This window comes from Mauremys mutica, chromosome 6 (assembly GCF_020497125.1).
Source record: "Mauremys mutica isolate MM-2020 ecotype Southern chromosome 6, ASM2049712v1, whole genome shotgun sequence".
NCBI classification, from domain to species: Eukaryota; Metazoa; Chordata; order Testudines; family Geoemydidae; genus Mauremys; species Mauremys mutica.
The window spans coordinates 114552901-114563685 of record NC_059077.1 but is presented as its reverse complement, the minus strand read 5'-3'; positions in this window follow the sequence as shown (position 1 = coordinate 114563685).

Here is a 10785-nt window from a genome sequence, read left to right as displayed (position 1 = left end):
TAGTCACTTGTATTACTTAAATTAAACTAGCCCTGGTTATACAGTTAAAATAATAATAATTATACAGGTGTCAGAGTGGTAGCCGTGTTAGTCTGTATCAGCAAAAAGAATAAGGAGTACTTGTGGTACCTTAGGGTATGTCTACACTACAAGACTATTTCGAATCAACTTAAGTCGAATTTGTGGAATCGACCTTACGAAGTCGAATTTGTGTATCCACACTAAAAACACTAATTCGACTGTGTGAGTCCACAGTAACGGGGCCAGCGTCAAATTTGGAAGCGGTGCACTGTGGGAAGCTATCCCACAGTTCCCGCACTCCCCGCTGCCCACTGGAATTCTGGGATTTCCCCCCAATGCCTGCTGGGGGAAAAAAAGGGTCAAGGGTGGTTTTGGGTAACTGTCATCATTGAACCGTCAATCACGCCCTCCCTCCCTGAAAGCGCCGGCGGGAAATCTGTTAGCGCACTTTTCTGGTCAGTGACAGCGCGGACGCCACAGCACTGCGAGCATGGAGCCCGCTGCGATCATCGCTGCACTTATGGCCGTTGTCAACTCCTCGCACCTTATCGTCCACCTCTTCCACAGTAAGCTGCTGAGAAATCGGGCTACTTTTCAATGGTGCTGCGAGAAGTGGTGGACCATGGGGGACGTTTTACCAACATCAACGTCGGGTGGCCAGGCAAAGTTCATGACGCGCGTGTTTTCAGGAACTCTGCTCTGTTTAGATGCCTGCAGGAAGGTAGTTTCTTCCCGGACCACAAAATAACTCTTGGGGATGTGCAGATGCCTATAGTGATCCTCGGGGACCCAGCCTACCCACTAATGCCCTGCCTCGTGAAGCCCTATGCAGGCACCTTGCACAGCGACAAGGAACTCTTCAAGTACCAGCGAGCAGCGTGACCTGTGACTGTTCAGTTTCTTTACAGAGAAGCTGAACCTGCCCCTGTTTCTTTACCAAGTTACTGTTGACCAGCATCTGCAGTTACATACCCCGTCCACCCCGCTTCCCCCACTTCCAACACACGTTTAAAAATAAAATACATGTTCCACTGTAACTTTACAAAGGTTTCTTTATTGATGACTTTGCATTAAAGGGTTGAAACTGGGACGCAGACTGTGCTGGGTAGGGTGTGCGGTGATGTAAAGACCACCTCTAAACTCGAGGAATGACAGGCTCCTGCTCCCAGAGCGGTCTGCAGTGCCGGACTGGTTGTTTCAACGGAGCCTGCCATCCCTCCTTTTTGGGACTCTGTGTGCGGGGGCTATGTGGCCTTGTGGCGGGGGAGGACGGATACAGATTCCTCTGCTGCGTGGCTCTGTGGTCCAGGACAGGGACTGTTGCATGAGATCTGTAAGCCCCCTCCCCCGCTACAAAGTCACGTACCCCCCCACCCACACAGAACCTGCAAACCACCTCCCATACCGACCAGGGTGCCTACTGACTGCACTGTGTGTGTGACCTGCTGCTGATCCTGCCCCCGTCTCTGTACCCTGCTAAAGGTGACTGTCCTATGCAATACCCTACCCCCTTCCCCACCCACCCCTTCAAACGCAGCGTTGTGTAAAAAAGCATGACGGAAACAGTAATTAACAGCAAAGTATTTTTAATAATTAACCAGACAGTCAGGGGATGAAACTGGGATTGGGGCTAGGGTGAGTCAGGAAGGGAAGGAATTCTCAAAAATTAGGGTATGAGAGCTTTTGTCTACTTGAGCACTCTGCTGGGGTGCAGTGACAGTTTTCACGGCCCCTGGCGCCACTCCTTCTGGTTACTTTGGGTGACGGGAGGTATGGGACTTTGTGGAGGGGGAGGGCGGTTGCAGATACACTGCGGGGGGGCTCTGTCCTCCTGGCTGCGGTCCTGCAGAACATCCACAAGGCGCCGGAGCGTGTCCGTTTGCTCCCTCATTAGTCCAAGCAGCGTTTGAGTCGCCTGCTTGTCTTCCTCACGCCACCTCTCCTCCCGTTCGCTGTGTGAGCGCTGGTACAGAGAGAGGGTCTCCCTCCAGTGGCTCTGCTGGTCCGCCTCGGCTCGGGAGCACCCCATAACTTCAGCGATCATCTCGTCCCGTGTCTTTCTCTTTCGCCGCCTAATCTTTGCCAGCCTCTGTGAGGGGGATGCTGTGGCAGGTCTGGAGACAGTCGAAGCTGTGTGATGGGAAAGAGGGAGTGAATTCCTTGCAAAGATACATTTCTGCGAACAATGAACACAGTCTAGTCTGTGTCTGTGAACAACACCATGCACAGCACCTATCTCGTCCGCACTCCTGCAGCAGGCAATCCGGAAAGCATAAACTCTGTCCCTGTTCCACCCCATCGCAGTGTCCCCCGACCCTTGGAATTCCGGGTTGAGATCCCAGTGCCTGATGGTGCAAATTTCATTGTCGCGGGTGGTTCTGGGTACATGTAGTCACTCATTCCTTCCTCCGGGAAAGCAACGCCAGACAATCATTTCGAGCCTGTTTTCCCTGGATTGCCCTGGCAGACGCCATAGCGTGGCAACCATGGAGCCTGTTTTGCCTCTTGTCACTGTCACCGTATGTGACTAGATGCCGCGGACTGAGGCGATTCAGCAGCGCTACAGCCCCCTGTTGCTATGATGAAGACGGTTAGCAGGCCGCCTACTTATGGGCTGATGATGAGGACGGGTACCAGTCGTATTGCACTACACCATCTACAGCAAGGCTGATGATGATGACGACGGATATCAGTCATACTGCACCGTCAGCCACCCATGAGGCGGAGGGGGGAAAGGATGCTACAGTACAGTGCCGCAGCATCGCGTCTACCAGCAGCATTCAGTACACATAGAGTGACATTTAAAAGAGTCAAGAGACGATTTTTTTTCCTTTTCCTTCCGGGGATGTGGGAGGGGGGTACATTGACGAGCTATGCCCTGAACCGCCGCGGACAATGTGTTTGACCGTACAGGTATTGGGAGATCAGCCAAGAATGCAAATGCTTTTCGGAGACTGCAGGAACTGTGGGATACCTTGCGTCCTCAGTCCCCCCTCCCTCCATGAGCGTCCATTTGATTCTTTGGCTTTCCGTTACGCTTGTCACGCAGCAGCGTGCTGAGTCTCTGCTACGCCGTCTGTCCGGAGATTTTTTAAACATACTTTGGACCAGGCGTAACATTACAGTAATTCCCCTAATTAGATGCAGGAGTCACCGAGCGAGATCGCCCTGAGGAGGGTCACTGAAGGAGATAGAGAGCGCATGCTGCGTGAAAGCCAGCACAAACCAGGGCCCTATGCAGCCGTGCTCGGGGAGGCAGTGCTCCCTGAGTACCTCATGAAAGCCTGGCGCGGAAAACTGTGCTACCACAGAGCACCCAATAAGGCAGCTCTCCCCAGGAACCTCCTGCGGAGGCTTTTCGATTACCTCCAGGAGAGCTTTCTGGAGATCTCCCAGGAGGATTTCTATTCTATCCCCATATATGTAGAGACCTCCTTTTCACATACTTCAGCTTCCTGTTATATTAAGAATAAAAGTTTACATGTTTAAAGCACTTACCGACTGCTCCTTCCCCTGATTCAGGGTCCGGGTTAACGGCCGGGGAGGGTTGATAGGGGATCTCCGTGACGGTGATGAAGAGATCCTGGCTGTCGGGGAAACCAGTGTTGTAAGCGCTGTCGCCTGCCTCGTCCTCCACAAACCCTTCCTCATCTTCCCCGTCCGCGAACATCGCCGAGGAACTGTCCGTCGACACTGTCCCATCGTCAGAGTCCATGGTCACTGGTGGGGCAGTGGTGGCAGCAGTGATGAGCTGCCAAAATCTTAACAACGGGTTCCCTATAAAAAGTTCTGATTTAACAACGGGTTCCCTATAAAAAGTTCTGATTTAAGGGATGTGCGACAGCATGTATTTTTTGTACCAATAGGGTTACCATATGTCCATATTTTCCCAGGAGGTGATTAAGAACCGAAAAGCCTGACATGTCCAGGAAAATACAGATGTATTTTAACCCTACCTAAAGTTCTTTTTTAAAAAGATGGGGCTGAACTAGAAATGAGCTCCGTTTCACATGTGTGGGTGGTGATCAGGGACAGTCTCAATTTTTGGGTCTTTTTCTTATATAGGCTCCTATTACCCCTCACCCCCGTCCCGATTTTTCACACTTGCTGTCTGGTCACTCTAGGGTGTGCACATGTGTGGGTCCCAGCTGCTCCCTGCCCCCCCCTCATTAAAGCAGGTGTGCAGGGTTACTGCCCTGGGAACTGCAGGGCACCAGTGGATGTGGGGCTGGCTGCAGATAGGGGCGTGGGGCAGGGCTAGCTGGAGGCAGGGAGTGACACGGGCTGGCTGTGGGCAGGTGATGCAGACGGGCGGGCTGCGGGTGGCTGTGGGCAGGGGGTGGCTGCGGGCGGCTGTGGGCAGAGGCTGGCTGCAGGCAGGGGGTGGCTGTGGCAGGGGCTGCGGGCAGAGGGTGGCTGTGGCAAGGGCTGGCTGCGGGCAGAAGGCGGCTGTGGGCAGAGGGCGGCTGTGGGCAGGGGCTGGCTGCGGGTGGCTGTGGGCAGGGGGTGGGGCAGGGGAGTGGCTGGGGGCAGGGGGTGGCTGGGGGTGGCTGGGGGCAGGGGCTGGCTGGGGGCAGGGGGTGGCTGGGGGCAGGGGGTGGCTGCGGGTAGCTGTGGGCAGGGGGGTGGCTGGGGGCAGGGGCTGGCTGGGGGTGGCTGGGGGCAGGGGCTGGCTGTGGGCAGGGGGGGCAGGGGCTGGCTGGGGGCGGCTGGGGGCAGGGGGCTGGCTGTGGGCAGGGGGGGCAGGGGGTGGCTGGGGGTGGCGGGGGGCAGGGGCTGGCTGAGGGCGGGGGGGGGCTGGGGGCAGGGGCTGGCTGGGGGCAGGGGCTGGCTGTGGGTGGCTGGGGGCAGGGGGTGGCTGTGGGCAGGGGGGGCAGGGGGGGGTGTGGGTGGCTGGGGGCAGGGGCTGGCTGTGGGCAGGGGGGGAAGGGGGTGGCTGGGGGCAGGGGCTGGCTGGGGGCGGCTGGGGGCAGGGGGCTGGCTGTGGGCAGGGGGGGCAGGGGGTGGCTGGGGGTGGCTGGGGGCAGGGGCTGGCTGGGGGCAGGGGCTGGCTGGGGGTGGCTGGGGGCAGGGGGGTGCGGGGGGTGGCTGGGGGCAGGGGGTGGCTGGGGGCAGGGGCTGGCTGTGGGTGGCTGGGGGCAGGGGGTGGCTGTGGGCGGGAGGGGGCGGGGGGGGCTGGGGGCAGGGGCTGGCTGGGGGCAGGGGGGGCAGGGGGTGGCTGGGGGCAGGGGCTGGCTGGGGGCGGCTGGGGGCAGGGGGATGGCTGTGGGCAGGGGGGGCAGGGGGTGGCTGGGGGCAGGGGCTGGCTGTGGGTAGCGGGGGGGAGGGGGGGCGGGGGGCAGGGGCTGGCTGGGGGCAGGGGCTGGCTGTGGGTGGCTGGGGGCAGGGGGGGGCTGTGGGCAGGGGGGGCGGGGGTGGCTGGGGGCAGGGGGGGGCTGGGGGCAGGGGGGGGCGGGGGTGGCTGTGGGTGGCTGTGGGCAGGGGGTGGCTGTGGGTGGCTGGGGGCAGGGGGGGGCGGGGTGCATGTGGGTGGCTGGGGGCAGGGGGGGCGGGGGGGCGGTGGGGGGGGGTGCGCTGGGGGGGCGGGGGGGCGGTGGGTGGCTGGGGGCAGGGGGGGCGGGGGGGGCGGGGGGGCAGGGGGTGGCTGGGGCTGGGGGGGGCTGGGGGCAGGGGGTGGCTGTGGGTGGCTCGGGGCAGGGGGGGCGGGGGGGCTGTGGGGGGCGGGGGGGCAGGGGGTGGCTGGGGCTGGGGGGGCAGGGGGGTGGCTGGGGGCAGGGGGGGCGGGGGGGCTGTGGGTGGCTGGGGGCAGGGGGGGCGGGGGGGCTGTGGGCAGGGGGGGGCGGGGGTGGCTGGGGGCAGGGGGGGCAGGGGGCAGGGGCTGGCTGGGGGTGGCTGGGGGCAGGGGCTGGCTGGGGGCAGGGAAGGCGGGGGAGGGGCGCAGATACTCACACGGGGGGGGGGCTGGGAGCAGCAGGACGCAGCCGGGGACTCACCAGGCAGCAGCAGGAGCCCCAGGGCCAGAGGTCCAAAGAGCAGGAGCAGCAACAGGGCCAGGAGGCAGCTCACATGGCTCTCGCAGCACAGCGCAGCGCCCCCCGGCGGCCGGGAGGAGGAATTACAGGCTTCCCAGGCAGAGCCCGTCAAAGCTTCCCTCGCAGGGAAGCTAGTTAACAAGCGGTTCTAAAACCGCTTCTAAATTTAACAACGGGTTCGCGCGAACCGGCTCCAGCTCACCCCTGGGTGGCAGGCTCCGTAGCGTCCGTTTGCCGCTTTGATTTTTTGGTAGCCTTGTCTGGGGTCCTTGATTTTCACGTGGCGCTGCATTGCATCCCGCCTGTATCCTCTGTCTCTCATGGCTTTGGAGACCTTCTCGTAGGTCTTTGCATTCCGTTATTTGGAGCGCAGCTCCGAAAGCACAGACTCCTCGCCCCACACACCGATCAGATCCAATACTTCCCGGTCAGTCTATGCTGGGTCCCTCTTTCTATTCAGAGATTACATGAACTCCTCTGCTGGAGAGCTCTGCATCGCTGCCGGTGCTGCTGAGCTCGCCCCGATGTCCAACCACGAAATGAGATTCAAACTGTCCAGACAGGAAAAGGAATTCAAATTTTCCCGGGGCTTTTCCTGTGTGGCTGGTCAGAACATCGAAGCTCGGACTACTGTCCAGAGCGTCAACAGAGTGGTGCACTGTGGGATAGCTCCCGGAGCTACTAAGTTCGATTTGCATCCACACCTAGCCTAATTCGACATAGCCATGTCGAATTTAGCGCTACTCCCCTCGTCGGGGAGGAGTACAGAATTCGTACTAAAGAGCCCTCTATGTTGAATTAAATGGCTTCCTGGTGTGAACGGGTGCGCGGTTAATTCGATTTAACGCTGCTAAATTCGAATTAAAGTCCTAGTGTAGACCAGGCCTTAGAGACTAATATAAGCTTATGCTCAAATAAATTTGTTAGTCTCTAAGGTGCCACAAGTACTCCTTGTTCTTTTTAATAATTATACAGTGAACACCCTTTAAAAAGTTCCACCAGTTTGAAAGATTCTACCAGGTTCAAAAATATATCTCATATTTAAAACGGACAATTCCATTCAAATTTTAAAAGAACATTTTATAGTGTATTTTGGGTTTTGGTGTATTCTGAATTTTTTTATTTTTTAGAGGGGGTGTATTTTGGGGCTCATTGCATGTGTTTTGGTGTTTGCTTCATGCTTTAAAATCCTGGAATGAATTAAGTTGAGTGATTGTAAAATGTGACTCAGTAGTTGTGCAAATTATGTTTTGACTCTAGATACCATGGTTATTGGTGTCCCTATAATTGTAGACAGATTATTAAGATGAATAGATTTCCAGGTCCTTTGCACTCAGATGACATAAATATTTGTACCCTATAAAATATACATGGTTTAGAGGTTGGTGGAGACCAAGCCAAAAGGAATACAAAATGTTAAATTGATTGTTAATGAGAAAAATATGAACAATTTTCACTGGCAAACAGATAAATGTTTGACTGTAAAGATAAAATATTTCTAACTTCTATAAGACCTTTTCTTTTTGTCCCTGTACAAGGAAGGAATCACCTTTCACCAGGCTTTAGGGGAAATCCCTGGTTCTTTATCAGATGGGTTCACAATTATTGTACTGGTTAGTTACACACCTTCTCTCCGGCAAAAGATGTCTATTATTTCATTTCCATAGGCTGTCCTTCTGTCTTTAAAGGATTTTCACCATGCTCCCAGGTGATTTATCCTGCCTGGGAGATGCTGCACAATCTTTACTGTGTGCTTTTATTGCCCTTTGCTTATTCCTCTCCTTTTGTGAAGAGGATAAATATCTCATACATGCCAATGATATGCCTAGGGCCACTTTATACCACTTTGGCAGCATAAAGGGTCATAAAACCAGAGGCTTCAGAGGGTGGGTAATTGTGTAAGGGGATTCTCTGGGTGGTGCATAACTGGCATAATAGTGCTACATGCCCCTTCTTAATGTCTGGGGTAGGGTTGTGCTGGAGGCCTGGCCAGGAAGAAAGCATTGCTGTGTTCCGCTACTCTCAACTGCCAGAATATACCCTTGTGTCCATGGACAGTTGACGGTAAATTACAGCGGCCTTGAGGATCAGAATACAAAGAAGTACAAAGGTGGCATAAAGCCTCTCTCAATCTCTCTGCTGTGTAGATTTCAGTCAGAACCAGGAATCAGGCCACTGGTAGCCATACAGCCTGCTTACAGAATACATGAAAACTGAAACCCAAATAAAGTTTCGAAGATATCCATCATTGACAGGGTTAACAACTTTTAATAGAGTAACACTTACAGTCTGTGACTGTAACAGCAGTCCAAGGTAAGGGGCTCATTGGTAACTGGTAGTTAGTTTCAGCTGGACTGCCAAGTTCTAGTGTACCCCAATTCTTTAATGGCATGAAACATACCTGATATGTATCATGCCAGGTATCAATAACAAGCTCATAACTCACTGGTTGTTATTATCATCATGTAATGTAGATGCAAGCAACTGATGCAAAGTTATAGACATAAACTGAAATTATAGTTCTCAAACTATGTTTGCCAGCTGAGCAGGAGCTACTCCACTCTAGACAAAGGGATGTGGTTTCCCCACCAGGGAGTTACTTTTGAAAGACAATGAGAATGTATTTACATATTGCATAAACAGACCTATTGAGCTAACACGTGGTAGAGCTAACCTATTGAGCTAACACGTGGTAGAGCTAACCTATTGAGCTAACACGTGGTAGAGCAGACCTATTGAGCTAACACTATCATGATGGGGGGAGGAGTTTCACAGTCACATGTTTAATGTTCATTCAGTTACTTTGCCGGGGGCATGGCGGGGAGGAACTAAATAGACGGCATTTTAGCAATCACCACCAAGTGGGGGAAGAAACCAGCATGGAATTTCCTTCACCAGCAGACTCCAGGCTGCTTTCCCCACAGCTTACATGAACTTTACTTTGGGGAGTAATCATCAGACAAATCCATTTCAAAAGTTCACCAGACTATAAAGGCAGGGGCAAAGAACCCCATGTTATCTTTCACCCCAGGGGACAAAGGAACCGAGCACTTTTGATTTTGTGGGAGATCCTGACTAAAGGGGTTGGTCAGCCATCATGCTGGAAGGTAGATGGGTAAGAAATCTACCTTGAATGAAGACTGTAGCTTGTTCTGTTAAACCTTAGTCTGTAGAAAGCAGTCAAGGGCACTCGACTTTGGAAGGAGCTGGCGTAGGAGATAAAACTAAGTTACCACCTGGCCATATTCAGGGCATACCTCTAGACACTCCTATTTCCCAAAGCCTTGCAACACTAACGTGGGAGAGAGGGGTGTAAAGGAAAAATAATACCCTTGAAGAGCTTCTCAGAGGCTGGGAGAGGTGAAGAACAGAACCTACCAAGAAGTTTGCTATGGATTATGCTTTGCAGATTTTAATACTTGTGCAGCACAAAGGCCTTAAATCAGCAAGGTACTTAAGTTCATGCCTAATTTTAAGCCTGTGAGTAGGTCTCATTGATTGCAGTGGACCTGAATTGATTTTTAAAATATTGGTTGCATTATACATAAAGGATATGTATACTTTTCTGAGGTCCAGAAGGAGGTGGGAAGCAGCCCAGTTGAGAATCTAAGGGTAAAGATAAAAAGGTTAAAGATAGGAGTGATGTCGTGGTGAGGGTCTACTGTAGCCCACCAAATCAGGAAGAGAAGGTGGATGAGGCATTTCTAAAACCAATAACAGAAATAACCAAAACACAGGACCTGGTAGTAATGGGAAACTGTAACTACCCAGACATCTGTTGGGAAAGTAATATGGCAAACACAAAATGTCCAATAAATTCTTGGAATGTATCAGGGACTTTTTGTCCCAGAAGGTAGAGGAAGTAAGGGGGACAGCTATTTTAGACTTGATTCTGACAGACAGGGAGGAATTGATAGTGAATCTGAAGGTGAAAGGCAGTTTGGGTGACAATAATCATGAAATGCTAGATTTCTATATTCTAAGGAAAAGAAAGAGTGAAAGCAGCAACATAAGGATAATGGACTTCAGAAAAGCAGACTTTAACAAACTGAGAACTGGTAGGTACAGTTCCATAGGAAGAAAATCTAAGGGAAAAAGGAATTCAGGAGAGAAGGCAGATTCTCAAGGAGAAACTGCAACTGCAAACTATTCCGATGCAAAGGAAAGATAGGAAGAAGACTAAGAGGCCAATATGGCTCCACCAGGAGCTCTTTAATGACCTGAAAATCAAAAAGGAATTCTACAAAAAGTGGAAACACAGTGACATTGATAAGGAGGAGTACAAAGAACAGCACAAGTATGTAGGACCAAAATCAGAAAGGCTAAGGAACAAAATGAGTTACACCTGGCCAGGGACAGCTCTATGTATTTTGCTGCCCCAAGCACGGCAGTCAGGCGGCTTTCGGCGGTATACCTGTGGGCGGTCCGCTGGTAACGCGGATTCGGCGGCATGCCTGCGGGAGGTCCACTGGTCCAGCTCCTTCGGTGTACCCGCTGCTGAATTGCCGCCGAAACTGCGGGACTGGCAGACCTCCCGCAGGCATGCCGCCGAAGGAAGCCTGACTGACGCCCTCACGGTGATCGGCAGGCTGCCCCCCCGTGGCTTGCCACCCCAGGCACACGCTTGGTGCGCTGGTGCCTGGAGCCGCCCCTGCACCTGGCAAGGGACATAAAAGGCAATAAGAAGAGGGTCTTTCAATGCATTAGAAGCAAGAGAAAAATGAAGGAAAGT